This window comes from Mobula birostris, chromosome 5, assembly GCF_030028105.1.
Source record: "Mobula birostris isolate sMobBir1 chromosome 5, sMobBir1.hap1, whole genome shotgun sequence".
NCBI classification, from domain to species: Eukaryota; Metazoa; Chordata; class Chondrichthyes; order Myliobatiformes; family Myliobatidae; genus Mobula; species Mobula birostris.
The window spans coordinates 51,449,696-51,472,450 of record NC_092374.1 but is presented as its reverse complement, the minus strand read 5'-3'; positions in this window follow the sequence as shown (position 1 = coordinate 51,472,450).

The window sequence follows — 22,755 nt, the reverse complement described above, 5'->3', positions numbered from 1 at the left end:
TTTATTCAAAAATAGTCCAGTTATAGACATATCTCAGCTGGAGTTCAGTTCCAGTAAAATTCAAATCAGTTTGGTCATTTTGAGCCATTCTCTGCAGTAAAGATCCTGAAATTGAAGGAAATATTGAAGCCTTCCAAATGCTTGTAGTAACCATTCACAATATTTTGAGTAATTCATTATATTCTTGTACAGTGAAATGGTATAAACAATGGAGCACAGAAGTAATTGCTGCCACACTTATTGCTGTAAATACTCTTCCACCTCAGATTTTTTTTCTGGGGAAAAAAAGATTGAAAACTGCATGGCAAAGTACTCTGCTTCAGCAGATATGACACCTTCAGCTTGGTGTGACAGCCAGCATGAGTAATGTATTCTATTAAATCCTTGGGGATTTTATTAAACAAAAAATGCACTCAGCAACATGGAACTCATTCTGTTTTCCCCCAGATTAGCCCAATTCAAACTGGCCCAATTATCATAAGCCTTTATTTCACATAACTGTAGAAAATGATGCACTTATTAACTCTGAAACTCTGTTTTAACATAAGTAGGAGTATGTAGTTTTATACAATTAATGTAGAGTTATTGATGGATGTAGTCTAGTTTTCAGTAGGGTCTCTACCTTAGTCCTAGTTTCTTGAAACTCTATGTAACCTCACTACTCAGATTAGTTGAATCGTCAAGAGCATTTTCCACAGGGTAATTAATCTCATTTCTCTGTGAACATTATTCTTTCATTTTATCATGAATACACTACCAGCCTAAAGTCTCTGATTGCAAAAATAAACATGTTTTTGTTTTGATTTCTAATTTATAGAAATTGAACTCATATTTTCGCAGTGCAGAACTGTACTTTTCTTCAGTACAATGACGATTTCTTCCACTTACCATAATTAAGCTTTCATGTTTGACTTTAAGGAGAATTAATTTCTAATTAATATGTGTTATTTAATCTGTGAATCCTTGCATTTGATACCAGATACTAACATTTTTGTCACCAAGTTTAAATGGTAATTTCATTATAAAAAATCAGCTTGAAAACCAGTTAGTGCAGCCATTTTGTGTGCTAATGCAGTTTATCTTTATGAATCATTTAATCAGCTCTATCGGTAGCCTCTATTGAACTTCCAATTAAACAAACCAAGTTTTAATGAGATAAAATCACATTCATAGCTGTTATTTCCTATTCTGGTAGCTGTTAGATGCCAAATGTGTGCTGTAATCTTTCAGTGAATTTGACAGTATTGATTCAATTGACATTATTTTTCTCTGTCACTTAGTATAATTTCCTGCTGGCCTGTGTGAGAGTGAGCAGAACAAGCTACTTTGTGCTTTTGTTCTCCTTTCTCAGGAAGACACTGCTCAGTTCTTTGAGGTGGAGGAGAGGATAGCTCTCTATCAAATTCACTTTTGATTTATTCCACATCATCATGACAATTGTGTCATGTAGCTTGTTCCTTTCTGTGTTGCAACAATATTTTACAGAACATTCCTAAGAAAGCTCCAGAGAATCTTTGAAACAAACTGCACATCCTTTGGATGGTCCCCTTTCCTCTTGAGTATATGTGTTTATATTTGGTGGTGGACTTCATCAAGAACCCATATTTCACATGGGCATTGAGTATAATAAAGTCATTAAAAGTGACAAAGGCATTAAGTGATAACATCAAGTTGATTATCTGAGGCTATGGCACTAAGGATGAATTGCTGCAAGTGTGTGGTGAAGATATGATCATGAAGAAAAAGGTAATGTCTCCAAAATTTAAAGTGAATGCATCAGAAGCAAGCCTAGTAGTGGTCAGTGTGGGAAAAGTTCAACAAAATAATGAAAAGAAAGCTACAAAACCATTTCAACTTAGCAATGAGGGCACTCATAAGTTAGGATCCTGTAACTGGAGTTCTGGAGAGATGGTTGACTATGAGATCATTGTTCAAAAAATAGTCATTTGCAGCATTGCAATTTTAACATATTTCTGGATTATGGGTTTCAAGGGAAGTCAGTGCGTTAATTAAGTGATGTGCATATCCAGCCCAAATTATTTGCCAAAGAGAGATATCCTGGCTATATCTATAGATACTGCTTTGCAGATGAAAACAGCAACATACATTTATTTTAAATAGCAAAAGCTGGCAATCAGAAAGGAGTGGCGTTAATGGTTGCATACATTTTCCCAAATAAGAAGCTGTATGCTAATGTTTCCAAATTGCTTCATTGTGCAGTTGTGCAAAGTGATATTCATGCCTACTTGATGCCATGAACTTCATTTCAAAGGTTAGATTCTCCAAAAAAAAGTGTCATCCTAAAGGGTCCCAGTGGAATTGCCAGGCCTTACATGGATAGATATACGTATCATGGAGCTTTCTTGTGGAGCATTTTCATGGGAAGGGGAAATAGACATCAGGAATAGTCAACTCAAGATAGTGTTTAACCTTAATGATAATTAATATGGTATTAAAGTGATACCAATAGTAAAATATTAAATGCATCTCTTGCTCTTAACTCTCCTGCCTGTAGGCCCTTAGCATTTAGAAAGATTTATTAGAAGCCTCAACATGTTATCTCCTAATCCACGTAACCTTTTTTAAAATTTCTGCTTGGGTTTGAGACACTGAGTTGGATCTTGCTGTTGACATCTGTTATAAGCACCACACCCTCTCCATCAACTAATGTACCACTGGTGCATCTGTGTGTTTCTGTCACATATTGATGTTGAAAAGCTAATTCTCACCTTTATATCGAATAGATAGATTACCACAATGCACTTTTTACTAGCCTTCCAAATGAAGCTATTGACAAACTTTAACTCATTCAGAACACCATTGCTAAACTTTTAATGAAAGCCTGATGACTCTAAATTCTGATTACTCTGCATTGGCTTTTTGTATCTTTTAGAATTGATTTTCAAGTTTTCTTACATATTTTTAAAGCTCCCAATGGTCTGTGACCGGAGTACAAAACAGAAACACTTTTATTTTACAAAAGAGCACTCAGGTCTTCTTCTGCTGGTCTATTAAATTTAAACAATCTTCCTCAGAAGATTATTGGCAGGTCAGCTATTTTGAATTGTGCTCCTAAATTGTGGCACTCAGTACCTAAAACTATAAGGGCTGAAGACTCAGTTGACACTTTTAATCGCCAGTTTAAAACCTATTTAAAACCTTGCTTTTAACAACCATCTTTTTGTATTTTTTAAAATTTTCCTGTTTGCACTTCATCCCATTGTAAAGCACTTCGAAATACATGGTTTGTATGAAAAGTGCTCCATAAATAAGTTATTATTAGTGGACTCAAGGACAATTCTGCAAGGTCAAATGAATGCACATCAGCATTCTCAACTTTACCTCAACTATAGTTGATCTATTTAGCACACTCCCATTCATTTCAATAGCATTGCTAACCTGTATATAAAAGATATGTGAAGATTAATATTTTTAAAATATTTTTTTAAAATATTGATGTTTTAATTAATTTACTTGTATTGCATACATGTATTGTGATGGGGTCCTGAATTACCCCTATGAACTGTGCTTTTGATAAGAGAGAGAGAGACGAAGACTGCTCACAGTTTGTTTATACTTTCTCCAAGGACATTGCCTGCTTGTATTCTTACACAGACAGAGAAGGACAAGTTTTTTTTTTTGAGAGACAGTTGGTACCCAGTACAGGGAGATAAAATAGGAGGTCAGATGATGTAGAACTCAGACATATGTTTTGGACACTGAATGAGCTTTGTTTTGCCTGTAGAAGAAGTGGGTTTTTGGAGGATCGATCAGTTGGCTCTTACAGTGAGAAAAGGGATTGATCGGTGGGGAGTTGTCCATGTGTCCAACCTTTGCTTGGGTTGATAGCTCCACCACAGAAAAGCAGTCCCCTTTGTTGTGGTCACAGTCGATGACTTCTAAAGGATTTTGGAGGACAGCAAGAAGATCGATGGGGTCAGCTCAACTGAAGATTCAAATCTCTCCATCACTACTCAACACCACGAACTGAACTGAACCTTACTCATCATTGTAAGACTGTATCTTTTTACCCCTAGACTTGAAGAAGCTTGATTTTCACATATATTTCCACACTTACTGATTTACTTACTTATATATAATCATTGCTAACCTGTTTGATTTATCTGCATTCATATTACTGTATTGCGTAGTTACTAATAAATACTATTAGTTAATTGCAATACTGGACTCCAAAGTGTTTTCCATCTCTGCTGGTTCTTTATTTCCGTCATGGGGTACGTGACAGTATTATTTTAAAACTTTTTTTTAGTCCTTTTCAAATATCAGAGACAGGTGGCCATCAGCATAGAGGAACTGTTTTGGGCCCTTAGTTTGCATAACCCGAAACCTGAAATAAATTACTGCACCTTGTGCACTGATCACCACAGTGAAGACCTGAAGATTTTAACAAGCACATAGTTACAGAAGCTGAGTGCAACAGAGGATATCAATGGTCAATGAACAACTCATGTGGGCTAGGTCAATCATGATCTACCTCAGTGGGTCCTTGAGGTACAGTGGAAATAACATTGTTTTGCACTCCATCCTGACCAATCCTCCCAAATATAATGGCATTGAGATAGCACAAAGGGAATAGCAATAATAAAAGGCTCGATAGAGTGCATTACAGAGAAGCTGCAGTACAGGTGGACAAGTAAGTTACAAGGGTCATGATGAAGTAGGTTGAGATATCAAATTGTATAAAAGTTACTGAGTGGAATATTAAGACTGTAAAATATTCACCAATTTGAAATCTTGCACCTTTTTTGATTTCAAGATTTCCAGCAGTATATGGCTATTTTCTACCTGGAGATAATGGATTGACTTTGAATCAGAATCAGAATCAGAATCAGAATTAGAATCAGTTTTATTATCACTGGAATGTGTTGTGAAATTTGTTAAATTAGATGGTGTCGCTTAGACTCTTAGAATATCTTCCTATTAACTCTAAGCAAAATGCATACATGCTTATTTGAAGAATTTTGTGGTATAAAAGGAAATCAAAGATTCTAAACAAAAATTTTCCATCTTTATTGTTTTATTACAAGTGGGAAAGTTTACTGTAATTACATGATGCTATCCATGATCTTGTTGTGACTATGTGGTGGCAGCCTATAGAAGGAATTTAACCAGACCATGATAATAGACAACTCAGATGAAGAGTTTTCAAGTGGTCACTTCGATCTTTTCTGTTTTTACATGAATGGTGGAAAATCACTGGAAATACACACACATACACACACACACACACACACACACACACACACACATCCCCACTGGACACAACTCTGACCCTGTGCATAGTTTCATAAGATTACCCTTAAATAATATTCCTGGATTTTGGTAATAGTTTCCAAATGATAATTGGAGCTTAATCTGTGAAGGCGATACTTCAGAATATTCTGGAGGGTGATTTCATCTTTATGTTCAAGGCGCTCACCATGGTAGATTGATGCATAAAAGTTGTTTCACATTAAGGTCTAGCCTGAAGTAATGCTTTGAGACATCATTGAGTCACTCTATGAATTCTATATTACATCATAGACTTTGATTTTATCTTTATTTTCTGTTTTGTTTCAGGCTGTTTCACATTACAGTTTCAGCGTAACTTTGATCTTCTTCTGAAGTTCGGTACTTAACCTCTCCCCAGCCCTCCCCAGTATCTCCCCCTCAAGGTACTGAGCCTCAATGGCCCATCATTATACTTTATATAACTTTTTTTTTCAGATGACAGAGGAAAAACTCTTCGATCTGCCCCTTATTTTCTGTTCTTTTTAAATTGGATTTTCCTTCTTTGAACACAGCTGACTATCATTCCCAACTAGTCATCCATGATAAAAGCCTAAATGGGGAAGTAGCTTCACAATTTGAACCTTCCTCTTTTACCTCCAGCTATCCACAAGATATGATGCCTATCAGTATCAAACCGTAGGGCCCTGTCATAGAATACTTAAATATGTCTCTGGAAATTTTCCTTTGAAGATGCAGTCAGTGAACTTCAAAAAGAAACTAATGAACTATGAAACAATAAAACAGACCACACAAGAGGCAACAATACCAACAGATTTCCATACCCTCTAAACTTGGCTGTGTTTGCTCATGTGTGTGTGTAAAAAAAATAATACTTTTCAAGGTTTAAGTGTTACAATAATGGTAATGTTGTAAAGAATATTTTTGTCCAGTTTTTCTACAATATAAAATAACTTCTCTTTTGAAAGAAGATGCTTTATCTCTCATCTTTCAGAGTTAATTTCACTGCAAAGTTGTGGGTGAATCTATCTAATTTATAACTATCAAAAATCCAATTTGCCAATTTCCCAGCAACCACCTCAGAAGCTTAGATAGCACATTGATTGTAACATAATTAAGCAAGTACCTGAATTTTGTTTTGAGAACCCAACAATGCCAAATTCAATAGTGCTTGAGTCCCCAAATATGTGTTACGGAATTGACTTCCCCTGTATCCGTGTCAGCATGGTGGAATTGGGGAAGTTAAGTCCACGCCAGGGATTTGCATGAATGCCCAGTAGAAAAGAATTAAGGATGGGGTTGGGGTTGGTGAGATTGGGATCAGAACAAAGGGATAGGTGGGGAGTCTGGCTCACATGTGGAACATAGAGCAATCACAACTTGGGTTGATGAGTGGAGGAAATGGGAGGGGTGGGTGTCGGGACTTTGAAATAGCATCTTTAGGCATATCAGTGAGGATCAGCTATCACAAACTGGTGTAGGAGGTGGTATATCAGTAGTTAGAGGAACTTGGGGCACGTTGGCTTTGGTAGTAGAGTCACACCAACAGATCACTGGTAGGTGAAAGATATGTTAAGTCCAGGTCAAGAATAAGAGCTGGAGAGTAAGGAGACACTGTGAACAGTGATGATCAGGAGGTTGTGGAGACTCAAAACAAAGAGATGCACCATTGAAACTCGACCTGGGCCCACAATGTACAGTACGTCTTTGCAAACGTTTTGGGCTGTCTTCCTGAATAACAGTTGCCTGCAATTAGGACTGTATCCAAAGGTAAAACAAGAGTTAGTACATTACTTAATGAAGAGTTATCCAAGCCATGTTCCCAGAGATACAGTAGCTCTGTAGGGAAGGACTAATCAGACAGTTCCTCTTTAACTGACTCTGAAGCATAAGTTTGTTCCATCATGCCATTTGACACGACTGTGCATACCTAGGCTACTCCTACTCCTTGGCTCACAGGACAGAAGAAAAATTATAGGTTTTGGGCAATTTAAGGAGAGTTCCTGATTTTTCCATTGGGTTTTATTTTTCACTGTACTTCAGTTAAGTGGCATATAACAGTCAAACCATGCAGAATGGAAGAGGTGAAGTGCCTGGTGAAATGCTTGGGAATTCTAGTGCCTTAAGTTTTCAGCACCACACTCCATATGTTCCAGATATAAAGCAGAGTGACCTACTGTACGTATGTGCCAACATCTTGTCCTGAACTTGTTGTGGGTGATCAGCAATGGATTTATTATCACTGACTCAGATGATGTGTAATGTGTTGTTTTGTGGTAGCAGTACAGCGCTGAGTTACTGTGAATTACAAAAATGAATAAATAGTGCAAAACAAAATGAACAATAAGGAAGTGTCCATTAGTTCGTTAGTCCATGGACCATTCAGAAATCTGATGGCAAAGTTGTTTCTGAAATATTGGATCTTCAGACTTCTGTCTGTACAAGAAGAGGGAATGTCCCAAATAGTGACTGTCCTTTGTGATGGATGTAACCTTCTTGTTGCACCACTCTTGAAGTTAACCTCAGTGATGGGGAGGGTTGTCTCATGATGGCTACTCTAAGTCTGAAACTTACCTGGGAGTGTCATAAGAGTAGCTGTTTCCATCAGAATTACCAACGCTATTTGACCATGTGCAATCAAGCAAGCTTTTGAACATATGTACACTATGTGCTAACTAGTACTAAGTTGTCTTAAAATTCAATTAAATTATACCTTACTTTGTTAGTGTTATGCAATTGATAAACATTCTTTCTGGAGGGAAATTTGATTATGATCATTCACATGTCATTTGAGATCACTGGTGCCTTGACATCTCATTCAGCTAAGCTCAGTGCACTCCATTGAATGACATCATTCATCATGCAATGCCACTCTTGGTCCTTCTGGAGATTTAACTATGGTGTTCTGTGGTCAATCATAAATCCAGGAACTAGTTCTTCTTTGCATGGACATTAGGGTAGCAAGGATTACTAACATTCATATATGGTCCCTTGATAAATCTGTTGTTGCAAATCAAAGTTTCAACTTAATTCAGTTGGATATGTGGGTTGTATTTATTCAGTTTCCCTACCCTCTTGGTTTGTAATCAGTGACAAAAGATTTATGCTAATTGACCTTTTTTTAACACAGCTTTATATTTGCAGATTTTAAATTGTGATATGCATGATACAGAAAGTATGAAATACTTTTGCCTCAGTAGAAAATAACTTGAACAACACTCGCACCTATTTGTTCACCTGTCACTTTTATGTTGATTGTTGAATAATTATGGCTAACAGGCCACCAATAGGTATAACACAAAATTGCAAGGTAATTATAGATGAGGAAATCCATTCAATTTTATGTATCCATCAAAGAAGTTCAAAGGTTTTAAAGGTTTCAAAGGTACATTTAATGTCAGAGAAATGTAAACAATATATACCCTGAAATTCTTTTTCTTTGCAACCATCCACAAAAACAGAGTACCCCAAAAAATGAATGACAGATAAATGTTAAAACCCCAAAGCCCCCCAGCTCACCTCTCCCATGCATAAGCAGCAGCAAAGCAATGACCCCCCTCCCCCCACCAGCAAAAAAAAAGCATCGGCACCCCCCACTGAGCACTCCAGCATGCAGCAAAGCATCAGTAAGGACACAGACTTGCAGTACCCCAAAGGCTACTTGTTCACCTAGTAATTCAACATACCACAGGAACTCTCTCTCTCCTTAATAAGGGAAAAAGAGGTGTCTTTGTTTCACAGCGAGAGGGGAGACATAACAAACAACTCGCTGATTTACGATGTTAAAAGTCCGTTGAGTCGCTTTTTCCGAGCTCTGTACCCAAAGAACTCGGGTCTCCGGGTACACAGCCAGAGATCTCCATCGCCACGACACATTGATTTCCTGCAGAAGCACCAACCTCAAGTTCGCCCGCCTCTAGAGCACAAAATCCTGAAAATCCGAAGGCATTTTAAACTTCTAGGCCACAACCCTGGTATATTGAATAATGGCCAGTCATGAGACCTGGAGAGCAGGTCCCATTCCTGCAAAGAACTGAAGTCAGCGTGTAACTTCAGGTCAGGGTCTTCAAAAGAACCCTGAACGGGAAAAATAGAGATATTAAAGATAGAAATAGAGCTGCTTCCAAAGATGCAAGTAAAGGAGTCGCTGTTAGGCACCTTTGTCTCCTAAGCTCCTCCTCCTCCTTTCCTTTCAATCATTAAGTTGTTCCTTAAACAATTGCGAGTTCTTTTTCATCATGACTCCATTTTACTTGCTGAGCCATGTCTTCTCCATATATTTATCATTTCCTACAATTTTTTAGAAAATCTAACAGCCCTATAACATTTTACTAGTTTGTGCACTATTACCTCCAACTGAGCAAGCAATTGTGACTAATTAATGGGTAAATTGCAAAATAAATTCTCATTGACTGGAGATGTCCTAGAACATGAAATGATTCTGACAGAATCAATAAATTTATGTGGAGTACAGTGGGAAACATTGCTTTTTTGTCTTTAAAATTGAAGATGGTGTCGCTGTTTCTTTCAAGCATCAGCCAGCATCAGGACTGATCATAGAGAGGTTCTATTTATAGGATCTACATTGGCCATTTGTCTTTTCAACTCACTTGCTGTGACATGGCTGTTTATTTAATAAGTAATTAAGGAGTAGATTTTGCAAATCAGTGTCACTTGCTTGGAACTTCAGAGGTCAGCAAAGCTTGCTTAGCTTTACATCACTGTTAACCTCCATATTTTCCAACCAAATGTTCACAAATGTACATTAAATTCTAAGTAAACACCTTCGTCTTCTTCATGTGTCTTGAACGTTACACGCTTGGGCGATCATGGCTCTCCACATCGAATAATCCCTCGCAGCGTCATTGATATCTGACATTAGTTCCATTAACACCATTAGCTCATAAAATCTGCTGATAAATTTATAGATTGGAAGCTGTTGTTCCTTTAGACTGCAGTAATTATATGACCAAGTTCTTGGTAATAGAAGTGTTCCCGCTGGTTGGCATAGATGAATTGGGCCAAGTGGCCAGTTTCCAATATGTATGGTTTTATGATTCTACAAAGATAATGTTTGACAGCTATTGCTAAGTGGTATTATCAATGGAAATCATTACCATGAAATGTTGAAGCAATGGTCCAGAATCACATGGCCCTGTTGCGAGTGCATGGAAAGTTGTAGTCAATTAATTTCATAATTAAGTCTTGTGCTTCAATCATCAATGTTACCATTTAAAAAACAGATTCCAATGCAGTGCAGAACATCATTAAAGTCAACTTGCCCTTCATGAGAACATTGCTCAGTTAAGCATAAGAATCTCTGAATTAATGTTTTCTCATATTAATTTTTATTTTATTCAGAGGTACAGCATGGAATTGGCGCTTCAAGCCGTGCTGCCCAGCAAACCTTGATTTAAGTCTAGCCTAATCACGGAACAATTTTCAATGACCAATTAAACTACTAAACTGTCTGTCTTTGGATTGTGGGAGGAAACTGGAGCACTCAAAGAAATCCCTCACATTCCACAGGGAGGACATAAAAACCTCCTTACAGAGGATGTCCGGATTGAACACTGAACTCCAACCCCCTGAGCTGTAATAACGACATGCTAACTGCTATGTAGTGCCCTTAACTCTGAATGATAAATTCAGATTAACAGCTCTGCAGAATGCTCATTTGGTTTAAGCAGTGTTGCCTAGAAATTGAATTATATCCGTTTTCTTTGAATAGCTGACTGTGGTGACATTTAGTGTTAATCTACCATCAGCTCAGAGTTTGTGTGATCTTCAGTGGAAAAAAGTGCTGAAGCAGGACTTGCTCAATTCCTGAAGAGTTCTCACCTAATTTCATGGAATCTCCCATTTACTCTGTAACAAGCAGAGAAGAATGTCACCTCCTAAAGGTATACTTTCCATTTCAGTCATACAATAAACAATGACACAATTCTTCTGTCAAAGACAGGACAGAGTTGCAAGAAAAAGACCAGGAAAGAGGTCATGTGTATGAAGAGACCTGACAAATCCAACTGGAGAGCCCAGCAGAACATATCTATAGTAGTCTCTTCCAGAATTAACAATCCTTACTCAGAAAAGCAAAAGTGAAAGAAATATCACGATCTCCGGGTGATCCTCACACCACTGTTCATGCCTGTAGAGTGGTAATTCTCAGAGATATTGTAATTTATGAAGAGATCAGAGTAGCTTAGTAAAATGACATTCAATCCAGGATGAGAGATGTTGGAGCAAGCTGTTAAAGTCATTGGAGCAGATATTCATTGATTCAGGTGTTATATTCAATCCCATTCAGGCTAGTGTAGGTTAGCCATGATTTTATTGAATGGTTAAGCACTTATGAGCAGCTAAGTAGCCTGGTCCTTCTCTTAGGCTATGTCCACACTACGCCGGATAATTTTGAAAATGAAGCTTTTTCTCTTCGTTTTGACCCTTCGTCCACACTGAACCAGCGTTTTTAGCCCCCGAAAACGGAGATTTTCAGAAATGGTCTCCAGAGTGAATAAATCTGAAAACGCCTAATATCCGTTGCAGTGCATATGGGGTAAACAGAGCTTTTTAAAACTGCTGTCATGACGTGCCGGAACAGATGGCGACAGCGCGGCATTTCATTGTTTTCTTATTATTATTCTTATCCTTGTTATTATTACTACTTTATTGCTTAGAGCGTACAATCATCACAGCGATATTTGATTCTGCGTTTTGCAGAACCTAATGATTTCAGAACAGATGGCAACGAGACTGAAGCCAGAAGAGTTAGAAATGTACTCACCAAATACTTCGACCATTAGCTTACTGAATAAATCAGTATACTGACTTTGTCCTGTTTTCTGTACTTGCTTGTATGCCACCTCCAGTTTAAATTCCATGCGGAATATTTTGAAGGATCAAGAACCAAGAACCAAGGTGGTTTACCTATTTATGCAAGTAATTCTCTGACAGCCTAATGTAACATTGTATGGAAATACAAGGTAACACTGACGCAGTCATGTTTTATACATTTAACACGGTGCTTTATTAATGCAACAGAGTTAGTCAGTTTTTTCAATGTTCGTCATCAGCCGGGTCATACTGTCCGTGAATTCCCTGTCGGTTGCCTCCATACGCTCCAGTATTTGTTTTTTTTCTTAGTTTTAAGTCCTCCTGCGTGAGAGCCAACAGCAATTCCTTTTAAGTTTTTCTACTCTGTAACTGGACAAACGCGCACCAAGTATACCGTTTCCTCTTCGCTTGTTTTCTGTGTGTCCTGCGCATGCACAGTAGGAGGAGATTCACCCAAATATCCGTCTAATGTGGACAGAGATATTTTGAAAAACACTTAGTGTGGACGCCTGTCGTTTTTACTCCAAATCGGCGTTTTCAAAATTATCTGGTGTAGTGAGGACGTAGCCTTATTGTCTTGTTTCAATTAGATATGCATAACAGGATACAAAGGAATTGATGCATCATTAGAGTTCACCCAGTTGCTTATTGGAGATAAGAGCTGTAACACAGAGTGGAGCACTTTATTATGCACATTTCTTATGAAAGTGATCCAATTGTTAGGTAGTAGCCTTTGTCCCATGTGGGTAATGAATATTTCTGATTAAGCTGCTTGTGCTGAGTAAGGAGACAGCCACCTCCTTCCTCCTGCTGCTCTAATGACAATGCTTCATGGCCCTTGGGCTTCAGGATTCTTTGCATCATTTCCTCTGCCGCAATCTGCAATCTTTGATTGTCAAGGCTGTGCAAAATGCAACTGATGATAATGAATCGGTACAGTTGCCAGGTGTGTGCTACAAGATAGCTCCAGATTAACGGAGACACGAGTGACAGCAAATGCTGGAATTTGGAGCAAATAAAAAAAAACTGCTGGAGGATCTCAGTAGCTCAGGCATCAACTGATTGAGGTGAAAGATTGGTTGACATCCCAGCTGCAGATCCTGCATCAGGACCTAAATCATTATCTCTGCCTTCAATGATGCTGGAAGATCTGTTGAGGTCCGCTTACAGTTTCTAATTTCTACAGTCATTTGTGTCTAACATACAAGGGGTGATTGATAAGTTTGTGACCTAAGGTCGGAGGGGTCAATTTTAGAAAATCTAGGACATTTATTTTTCAACATAGTCCCCTCCTACATTTACACACTTAGTCCAGCGGTCGTGGAGCATACAGATCTTGGACCACCAGAAAGGGTCCACAGTAGGGTTGATTGATAAGTTTGTGGTAAAAGGAGATGAGTTGTACAGCTCTCGTTACATGCACATGCAGGTCAACTCTTTGAGTGATTATACAGAAAGTTTGAGTTAATAACTGATCTCCTTTTACCTTAGGCCACAAACTTATCAATCACCCCTGCTGTGGACACTTTCTGGAGGTCCAAGATCTGTATGCTGCATGACCGCTGGACTAAGTGTGTAAATGTAGGAGGGGACTATGTTGAAAAATAAATGTGTGAGGTTTTCTAAAATTGACTCCTTCTACCTTAGGCCACGAACTTATCAATCACCCCTCGTATATGCTTTTTACTTTCCCAAGATTGCCAAAGAGATTGTTGAATTGGAACGATCTAGTTCAATTTGTGTTGGCCAGGAAAATGTCAGAAACACTATCATGAACAGTGCATAGAAATGTTTGATACAGCATCTTGTTTCACACGACGTCATCTCAAAATAATCTTCAGATCTGAATAATGTTCAGACTGGATCATGGAATACCAAAAATAGTCACACACAACCCAATTTTCATCACTTGTGGGACTTCAGTGATGACATAATAACAGATTTTTTGAACTACTTGATGTTATTTCTATTAATAACCCTACACATGTTGCGTTCACTGAGCTGCTTAGATATATAATAAGTTTTGCAGTTAATCACATAAATTTGAGGGGAGTACGGTAACTGGGGCCCAGGTTAACGGAAAGAAAGTATAAGAATAAGCAATTTGATGAGGGGAAAGGGTGCATAGGAAAGTGAATGGGAAGGGAGGACAGGAAATTGAGCCAGCAGTTACTGAAAGCAAATCTGGCAAATGTTACGGCTGAGCCAGATGCAAACCATCAGGATTCACAACAATGTAGATCATTGCAGTTTGTCTGTAATACCTCTCAAAAGGTTTAAAACATTCCTATAAACCTACTTGTACCTTATACACAAAATGAAGTATGTTGCAATATAGTAACATCAAGGACTTAAAATTCAGTCTCATGTGAAGCTATGAATTAAAGTGTTGCTTTGCGGGCATTATGGCCCTGTATTCTTCTGGTGCATCTGAAGAAATATTATCAGTGCACAATATGCACACATAACCTTGCATATCATGCTCTACAGTATTTTTCTCACTTTACACTTAAGACTGTGAGGATAAGCACAATGCCATATTCAAGTTTGTTAATGGTACCGCTGTCATAGACCAAAATAAAGGTGGTGTTGAATGGTCATACAGGAGAGAGATGGAAAATTTGGCTGAGTGATGTCATAACACTTACTCTTACTCAATGTGAGCAAGAACAAGGAGCTGATTATTGACTTCAGGAGAAGAAAACTCGAGGTCCATGAAACAATCCTCATCAGAGATCAGAGGTGGAGAGAGTCAGCAAGCTTAAATTTTTTGGTGTTTTAATTTTGGTGGACCTGTCAATTACGAAGAAAGCATCTGTAGTGAATGCTGCTGATTTTTATTTATTGAAGCCTAGTTTCTAATCTCGGTACCAACAAATTATTATCCCAGTGTGCTTGTAAGAAACTGTGCATCCCTACTTGGCTTTTAATGTTTTCTGACATCACAAGCTGATTTTGCATTTCTGTCATTGTCACAGATCACAAGCATAGATTTTGACGATTCAGCGTGGAATATTACATCACTGCACAAGTAGTCTGGCGCAATTTGCTTGAAATTGGCAAAACTGTCATTTTAAATGTAAATTGGGTCTGTGCAACTTAGGTTTCTGTAAACTATTAAGACTAAGAATCATTAATGTTTAGAAGGTACTGTATATAAAATAGAGTCATAAATAGAGTGAGTTCATGCAGACATGAGGAATTCTGCAGATGCTGGAAATTCAAGCAACACACATCAAAGTTGCCGGTGAATGCAGCAGGCCAGGCAGCATCTTTAGGAAGAGGTAGTCCCATGATCCTCTCATATCCCTTTCGCTAATCGCCTGTCCAGCTCTTGGCTCCATCCCTCCCCCTCCTGTCTTCTCCTATCATTTTGGATCTCCCCCTCCCCCTCCCACTTTCAAATCTCTTACTAGCTCTTCCTTCAGTTAGTTCTGACGAAGGGTCTCGGTCCGAAACATCGACCTTACCTCTTCCTAGAGGTGCTGCTTGGCCTGCTGCGTTCACCAGCAACTTTGATGCAGTTTAGTTTCTCAAGGAAAGAAAATCGAAAGCTTGAAGACATACACTAGGTTTAGCATGAGAGTGCAAATATATGAAATAGACCTGAGTGGTAATTTCTTCACAGGGAGGGTGGTACCAATATACAATGAGCCTCCAGAGGAAGTGGTTGAGGAAGGTGCATTAACAATGTAAAAGAAATCATTTGAACAGGTTTCGAGGAATGTGAGTCAAGTGCGGGTAAGTGGGACTATCTTAGACTGGCATTTTTGGTTGACATTAGGAAACTACTTGCAATGTTTTTATGTTTCAAAATAATTTCTGACATCCAGTTTACAACTGTATATCTGGAGCTGCAGTTCAATACCTCTGGCTCGTACATGAGTATGAGGAAGTGATAGATAGGAGCTACAGGGAGGTAGTCGCACCTAAGTTTCAGGAGGCAGGTATGTGGATGATTGTCAGGAGAGGGAAAGGCAGCCAGTGTAGATTACCCCTGTGGCTGTTGCTGTCAATAATTAGTATACTGCTCTGGATACTAATGTGGGCAGGGGGGATTGACATCAGCGAAAAGCCACAGCAACCAGGTCTCTTGCACTGAGTTTGGCTCCATGCCTTGGAAGGGAAGGGGAAAAGAGAAATGCAGTAATGATAGGGAATTCCATAGTTAGGGGAGCTGACAGGTGATTCTGTGGATGTGAAAGAAAACCCAGATGGTGTTTTGCCTTCCAGGTGCCAGGGTCAGGGACATCTCAGATAGAGACCACAGCATTCTAAAGGGGGAGGGTGAGCAGCCAGAAGTCATGGTACATTTTGGTACTAATTACAGAGGCAAGAAAAGGTAGGAGATCCTGAAGAGGGAATATAGAGAGTTAGGTAGGAAGCTGAAAAGCAGGATTTCCAGGGTGGTAATCTCTGGATTGCTGCCTCTGCAACCGCGTCATTAAGAGTAAGAATCAGATGATTTTGTAGATGAATGAGTGGCTGAGGAATTGTATGGGGAGGAAAGATTCAGATTTCTGGATCATTGGGATATCTTCTGGGGAAGGTGTGACCAGTACAGAAAGGACAGGTTAAACCTGAACCCAATGGGCAAGCTTGCTAGAGTTGTTAAGGAGAATTTAAACTAATTTGGCTGGGGATGGAACCAGAACGATAGGGCTAAGGATGGGTCAGTTGGTATACAAGTAGATACCGCATGTAGTGAGGAGGACATGCAGATGATAGGGCAAAATTGCGGTCAGTGTGATGAGTTGAAGAGTAGCATGGGAGCAAAATCAAAAAAAAAGATGATGAATACAGATGTTGAACATTTGCACTATTCAGAATAAGGTAGATGATCTTGAGGACACTTAGAGATTAGCAGGTATAACGTTGTGGGCATCACTGAGTCATGGCTGGAAGAGGGTAATAGCTAGGACCTTAGATTCCAAGGATACACGTTGTATCAAAAAAAAACAGGCAGGCCAGCAGAAGGACTCTTGGTAAAAAAACAAAATCTTTAAAAAGATATGGCGTAGGATCAGATGTAAAATCTTTGCAGGTACAGATATGAAACTGTAAGGGTAAAAAGACCCTGATGGGAATTAGTTATAGGCCTCCAAATAGTAGCCAGGGTGTGAACTAGAAATTAAAATGAGAGACAGAAAAGGCCAGTAAAAAGAGCAATGTTACAATAGTCATAAGGGATTTCAATATGCATGTAGATTGGGAAAATAAGGTTGGTATTAGATCCCAAGAGAAGGAAATTGTAGAATTTGCAAATGAGCCACTAGGGAAAAGGCAGTTCTGGATTGGGTACTGTGCAATGAACCAGATTTGATCAGGAAGCTTAAGATAAAAGAATCCTAAGGAAGGATTGATCATATATGATCAAGTTCACCCTGCATTTTGAGAGGGAGAAGATAAAGTCAAATATATCATTATTACAGTGGAGTAAAAACGATAACAAAGGCGTGCAAGAGGAGCTGGCCAAAGTTGATTGGAAGGGGATACAACAGGAATGAGGGCAGAACAGCAATGAGTGGCGTTTCTAGGACATTGTTCAGACCTTATTTAGAGTACCACGAGCAGTTTTAGAGACATATCTAATAAAGAATATGCTGGCATTGGGGAAGGTCCAGAGGAGGTTTATGGGAATGATACCAGGAAAGAAGGGGTTAACTTATGAGGAGTGGATAATGGCTCTGGGACTGGACTCACTGGAGTATGGAAGAGTAAGTAGGCAATAGCATTGAAGCCTATCAATATTGAACACCCTAGATAGAATGGATATAGAGAGAATGTTTCCAATAGCAGGAGAGTCCAGGAGTAGAGGGCACAATCTGAGAATAAAAGAATGTCCCTTTAGAACAGAGGTGGGGAGGAATTTCTTCAGGCAGTGTGGTGAATCTGTGGAATTCATTGCCACAAATGATTGCCAAGACCAAATTATTCAGTATATTTAAAGCAGAAATTGATAATATCTTGGTTCGTAAGCACATCAAAGGTTACGGGGAGAAGGCAGGAGAATGAGGTTCAGATGGAAAATAAATCAACCATGATTAAATGGAAGCACGGACATTATGAGAATTAATGACTTAATTCTGTTTTCTGAAGGGTATAGATAGGATAAATGCAAACAGGCTTTTTCCACTGAAGTTGGATGAGACTAGAACTGGAATTCATAGGTTAAGAGTAAAAGATGACATGCTTAAGAGTAAGCTGAGAGGGAACTTCTTCACTGGGAGGGTGGTGCAAGGGCGGAATGCGCTGCCAGAAATGGTGGATGCAGGTTTGATCACAACATTGAAGAGATATTTTGATAAGTAGATGGATGGGAATGATATGGAGAGCTATGGTGGGCTTTGGTCCAGATGTGGGTCAATGGCACTAGGCAGAATAACAGTTTGGCACATACCTGATGAGCTGAAGGACCGGCTTCTGTACTATATTGCTCTATGACTCTGACTCTAAGCTGTATGGTCTTATGATCTTATTTCCATTTAACCAATAATCCATCAATTCTTGTTTACCCTCTTGTCCCACACTCTACCCTTATTTACTCATGTAGTTATTCAGAGTATTGAATGAAATTTCACTGTTCTTTATCAGCTAAGATGAAGTATTAAAAATGTATTTTTTGTAACAAAATCAATTCATAAGATAAGAACCCATGGTATTTTAAGAAAGATATTAGTATGGATAGTAGTAATAATAATAATAATTTAATAGATATGGCCATTCCAAATACACATAACTTACAGAAATCAGTAAGTGGAAAAAAAAAGAAATATGCTGAATTTAAAGAGGAAATTGAAAGAATATGGAACAGGAAAGTGGTATGCATTCTCTCAGTAGTAACATCTACTACTGGTATCATTCCAAAGGCACCTCACAATAGCATTAAACAATTAGGGCAACACAGCCATAATACTAAACACCACTAGAATAGTCCGAAAGTTCCTAGTAATTGACAAATGAGTGTTCTTGGCTATGCGCGTACCTTAGGCCTTACTAGCTTGAACTGAGAAAAAAATAAATAGTAATAATAGTAACTTATTTATAGAGCACTTTTCATACAGATGATGTACTTCAAAGTGCTGTAAAATGGGATAAATGTGCAAACAGGAAAATAAAATAAAAAATAAAAATAACAATAAAAATAAACATGAAAATAAAAGACAAAAAGATATTAGCTAAAAGCAAGGTTAAGTAGGTTTTAGGGTGACATTTAAAAGTGTCAGCTGAGTCTGTTTCCCTTATAGTCTGAGGTCTTGAATTCCATGGTTTAGGAGTGTAGTTCAAAAAAGCCGACTTGCCAATTACCTTTTGAGGGAGATTGTTTAAATTTAAGAGACTGACAGAGAAAATATGTGATCTCAAGCAAGGTAATAAAACACAAATGATAGAAGATTAACAGAATGGCAGGAGAAAAAGAGTGGGAATAATGGGAGCTTTTTCCTGTTGGCTGCGGAAACTAATGGTATTCCACAGGAGTTGGTGTTGGAACTGCATCTTTTCATGTTATATGTGAATAATTAGATGATGGAATTGATGGCTTTATAGCCAAGTTTGCAAACGATGCAAAGATATGTGTAGGAGCAGATAGTCTGCAGAACCTCTTAGAATGAGAAAATGGGCAAAGATGGATGGAATATAGTGTAGGGAAGTATATGGTCAGGCAGGTTATGTCTAATTTATCTTAATTTAAGTTTGTCAGGTTTTTAATATGCAGCTGCAAAAATCTAATTTTCCTGGCACTTGTACCCCTGGTATGCATGCCCATGAAAATAAATTTGAACTTAAATATCGATATTGCTGAGGAGCTTCAGGTGGTCCAGCTTGTAAGTGAACAAACATTCAGCTTTGCAAGGTTATGAGTATGTATTAACACTGCTGTGGGGTTCAGTGCTTTACTGAGCACTGATTAATATCACAATTCACTTACTCTGCATGATTTCAGTGCTTGATGGCTGAGTATTGGTTAATGTGGACACATGCTCACACTGACTGTTATGGACTCAGCATGACTCATATATTTTGGAACCTATTCAGTACACTGAAAGTGTATGCTGCACGACAGAACGTTATGTCAAGTGTATCATTTACAGTAACTTAAACCATACTATTCAACAATACTTGGTTGATATGTTGATTTAAACTGTTTTGCATCAAAAATGTCTTCATCTTTATTTCGAAATACTGCAAGTTTTTTTTCTGAAATCCACTGGACATTTAAAGGAAGCTAAGATACATGTAACTTAATTATTTTTTTTTATATTCATGGTGTGCATAGTGTTAAAAGATACCTTATTTTCTCTCTGTATTATAATTTCGTTTGTACTTTAAATTTGTGTGATCTTTGAATTATAACAAAACTGCCTAATGAAATGGGAAATTAAAAAGCTACTTATCAGGTGTCACTGCAGATGTGTGTGCAATATTATATTTTTGGGAATAACACACCTGAAATATTGACATGAAAGTATTAATTTTTGTTTTACATTCTAAATGTGTGAAAGTATCATTGTTATAATAAAGGACAGATGAGAATTAAACCTCTGAAAACACAATTCAAGCTGTTACTAACTCAATTATTATTCTCTATTCACTTTTAAAGCTGATTGAAGCATGAATGTAAACTAATGAAACAATCAGTAAAAGTTGTATTCCTCACTTAGTAATGCAGAACTGAAGATACAGTCAGATTTTGGATCATAAGAACACACACATAGGAACAGAATTAGGCCATTTGGCCCTTTGAGTCTGCTCTGCTATTACATCATGACTGATGGATTATCCCTCTTAACACCATTCACTTGTCTTCTTCTGGTAACTTTGATGCCCTAGCTAATCAAGAACATATGAACCTCTGGTTTAAATATACTCATTCACTTAGCCTCCACAGCCATCTATGGCATTGATTCCCTACCCTCTGGTTAAAGAAATTAGCTCTATGCCTTCTGGTCCTAGACTCACCTATCATAAAATACATCCTCTCCACATTCACTCTATCTAGGCCTTTCAAAATTCAACAGGTTTCAGTGAGATCTCCCCTCATTCTTATAAACTCCAGTGAATACAGGCCTAGAGCCATCAAACACTCCACATATGTTAATCCTTTCATACCCACAACCATTCTTGTGAACATTCTGCAATGCCAGCACACCTTTTTCTTAGATTAGGGGCCCAGAACTTCTCACAGTGCTCCAAGTACAGTTAGACCAATGCCTTATAAAGCCTCAGCATTACGTCCTTGCTCTTATGTTCTCATCTTTTTGAAATGAATGCTAATATTACATTTGCCTTCCATACCACTGATTCAGCTTGCAAGTTCACCTTCAGGGAATCCTGCACAAAGACTCCCAAGTTCCTTTGCACCTCTGATTTTTGAATTTGCTCTCCATTTAGAAAATAGTCCACAGCTTTATTCCTTCTACCAAAAGAGTATGTCCTTCCCTATTTTCCATCTGTCACTTCTTTGCCAATTCTCCTAATCTGTCTAAGTCCTTGTGCAGACTCCCTGCTTCCTCAACACTATCCATCCCTCCATCTAATGTTGTAACATCCACAAACCTGGCCACAAAGCCATCAATACCATCATCCAAATTATTGGCATGTAATGTTGAAAAGAAGCCGTCCCAACATCGTAACCCTGCGGAACACTACTACACACCAGCAACCAAAAGGAAAAGGCCAAGTTTATTCCTAGTCGTTGCCTCCTGCCAATCAGTCAATCTCGTATTCGTGCTAGTATCTTTCCTCTAATGCCACAGGCTCTTATCTTGTTTAGCAGCCTCCTGCGTGACACGTTGTGAAAGACGTTCTGAAAATCTGAGTAAACAACATCCACTATCTTCCCTTTGTTTATCCTACCTGTTATTTCCTCAAAGAATTTCAACAGATATGTCAGGCAAGATTTCTCCTTAAGGAAACCATGCTGACTTCATCATGTGTCTCCAAGAACCCCAAAAATTCATCCTTAATCTTTCCATTCACTGAGGTCTGGCTAACTGGCCAATAATTTTCTTCTACTGTGAGTGCTGCTTTTGAACACTTTCCAGTAACAGTATTTGGTTTTATCCTCATAGGTAGTTGTGCAAGGGTTTAATGTTGAATTTAATCTACTTTGATTGAACTCTATCTTAAAAATTGAACGCTGACTTAAAGATCTTCTTTCCTGCAAATCTGATATGGAAAATAATTGAAAAGAAGAGAATGAATCCAATAAAAGGCCATCTGCCACAGGAAAACCTGGGAAGAAACATGAAGTAGATCAATATCCCATGATCACGTGGTTTTTGGATTCAACTGAGCCATAATTACAGATGAATCCCTGATTATCACCTTCAACCTATAAGATGGAGAGGGAAAATGGACTGATGCTTCAGATTGCATGTTTGCCCTTTAACAACAAGTAAAGAACCATCTATAGGAAATAAGATATGAATATAATGTGTCATGTTGTCAGTTTGTGAGTTGGTCAGAATCAATCAGAGCTGTTTGAAGCTGCAAAGACACACGATAAGGTGAGTTGTAGTGAACACAAAGATATCTTTGGTACAGTGCCTTGAAAGTTCTTTGGTGTTGCTGCTTATTAAGGGAAATGTAAGAGTTAAATCTATCAACAAATATGTTTTCAGAGTAATTTGTTATTATCCATTTACTTTTCAAGTTGACTCAAGATCT